Source organism: Panthera uncia, assembly GCF_023721935.1.
Source record: "Panthera uncia isolate 11264 chromosome A1 unlocalized genomic scaffold, Puncia_PCG_1.0 HiC_scaffold_16, whole genome shotgun sequence".
In the NCBI taxonomy this organism is placed as follows: domain Eukaryota; kingdom Metazoa; phylum Chordata; class Mammalia; order Carnivora; family Felidae; genus Panthera; species Panthera uncia.
The window spans coordinates 2,370,919-2,373,471 of NW_026057576.1; the positions used below are offsets into that span (position 1 = coordinate 2,370,919).

The following is a 2,553-nucleotide window of genomic DNA, read 5'->3' on the forward strand; positions in this document are numbered from 1 at the left end:
GTATATGCTTATTATATGCACAGTATAGTATGCATATAGTATATGCTCGTATATGCTTATTATACTAGAGGGTCATATACTTGGCACCATCACTCGTTAGCACTGTGGCAATAGGCATGTTACTTAATGTTTAGAAGTCCATTTTTTCATGTGTAAAATGGGATAAGAGTACCTATCTCATAAGGCGATTTTGCAAGTTAAAAAGGTAAAACACAAAAGCACTTAGTAGTGTGGAACACAGCAAGCAGTCAATAAATGTTGGTTCCAATAGTTCTGTCCTCTTACCATTGAAGCTTACCTGTAGTCCACGGGGGTCAGAATAGGAACTGACTTCAACCTTCCCAAACACTCCTCTCCACTCCACACTCCTCACAATTTCGAAACCAGAGCCCTTGACTAAGGGGCTGTAGAGGAGGTGGGGAGGGTGGGGGAAATGGAGATGGGAGGGTGGAGGCCCAGTTACACCTTTATTGTAGGAAACAAATGAAAGTATTCCATGGTGATGTGCATTTGGGGGTCCAGGGAAGTCAGGAGGAGGGGACATGTGTTAATGAAGAAAGCAGTAGAGGTGGGCAGAGCGCTTTTTCCAGCGGTCACCTGAAATTTGTAGGGACTTTATTATACCTTACAGGCCATTGTTTACATACATGTGTCATAAACTCACCCCCGGCCCATGAAAGGGGTATCAGCAATCACGGGGAGCAGATCTCGGTGGGGCAGGGAGGGTTGGGGAAGCTCTTTCCAGATCTGTTGCCCCCTATCTTAGTGCTCATTGCTCTTCATGGCTCTCTTCACTTACCTCATCATTTATTCCCATCGGGGTCTAAGCACTAAATGATCAGCAGAAGAGACTGATGAAGAGAAAACCAGAGGGATTAAAATATTCTGAGAGGAGACAGCCTGAGAGAGCACTGCGATGGGAATCAATAATAGTATTTGCTGCATATCTCATGGGCAGAAATGGGGGGGGAAGGACATCAGGACTAGCATAATGATAGCTCTTAAGTGTCTATTGTTTGCTGCCCGTTTTATATGCATTTTTCCTTTTATTCCTAACAACAGTCTTCCAAGGCAGGTGTTATTAAGCCAATTACACCACGTGTGTGGAAAGCAAGGCCTCATTCCTCTTGGAGTTTGGCATCTATGTACCAATTGAAAAATACTTATAAAACCTACGCACACAGGCGTGGACCCAGGAGCTCATGACCATGGCGCAGCTGGAGGGGAATCGTGAGGAAGTCGGCCAGACGCGGCCAGTGGAGTGCGTTCTGGCGAAAATGGGACGCGACCCCTGGAAGGAAAGAGATGATCGCCTTAACTGTAATAGGAAGGCAGGACCAAACAGAGGGGAAGGCACCTTGACCCGCACGTTGACGGCGCAAGGAAGGGGCGGAGGCTTCCTGCGGCTCGAGTTCGGCGTGCGGGTGAAGTGTGGGTTCGTCCGCCGCAGTAGCAGAGCGAAGCCGCGAGCACGCTGCTCCTCGGCGGGGAAGCGCTCCGTCAGCTACTCAGCCCCGGCTCCCGCCGCCGCATCCTTTTTAAAGTGACAGTCACGGGGCTGCAGGATTCGGAAGCGGAAATGGTCTTTGCTCATTGGCTCACCATCTAAACTCGGACCGAAAGAATGTGGTTGGGGACAGCTGGCGGAAACTGTCCCAGGCCGGTCTTCAGTGGAAGCGTCCACGTGCTGCTCATGGCTCCCCTCATCGAGCGTCTGGCCCCCTCTCCCCCCGCCCCCGGTCGCCTGTCTCCCTTCATCAGCTTCTGCTGGCAAAGTCACCCACCCGGCGCACGGGGCCCGCGCGGCCCAGGGACGGCCCCGCGAGAGCCGGCGCTGCTGGCTGCCTCCGTGCTGGATGCCGGCCACTCGGGTGGTTTATGAGAAGTGACACTTCCTCCCCGGCTTCTTGAGCAGTTACCGTGAAAGCCCACCGTCGACGTGACCGCCGTCAATGCCGCGGGGCAGGGCTCTGGTGCTTCCTAAACACGTAAGCACGACGCACGGAGTCAGCCCGCGGACACCCAATGACCTGGGACTGCGGCAAAGGGGTGTGGGAATGGCCAGGAGGGAGGACCCCCTCGCTCCTCGCCCTCCTCTCCGCCGGGGCCGGGCCGGAGCACGCCTTCCGCCCCGGGGGCGGCGGAAGGTCGCTCCGGGTCGCCGGCACCCCCCGCACCCGAGAAATCTGCCAATTCACGACTCCCTCTCATCTTCCGGCGAAACCCTCTCGTCCCGAGCAGGGCCAGCCCCGGGGCCTCACCTCCGGCCTCTCGCCGACTCCTGGGGCGGATCCCCTCCCCCCCCCCGCCAACCCCGAGCCCCCATAAAGAGGCTGCCTCCCTTTCCCGGCGCAGGGGTCCAGTCTCCGCTCCCACCCCGCGCCTCACTCGCACGTCCCGCGCACTAGAGCCGTGCTCAAGTCCCGGCAACTTTCACCATCTTGACCCGAGAGCCGGGCCATTTCTGAGACAATGTGAACAAAGGGGAGCGGCGGGGCGAGGGGCCGGCGGGCGGACTGCGGGGCGAAGGTGTGCGCGCGCGGGGGCGGGGGG

General features: G+C 56.6%; 1 protein-coding gene across 3 annotated transcripts in view; it reads left to right on the forward strand.

The window, feature by feature from the left end:
* Window positions 1–2,553, forward strand: part of FGF9 (fibroblast growth factor 9) — a 211,428-nt gene that overhangs the window by 174,800 nt on the left and 34,075 nt on the right. The window lies entirely within an intron of this gene.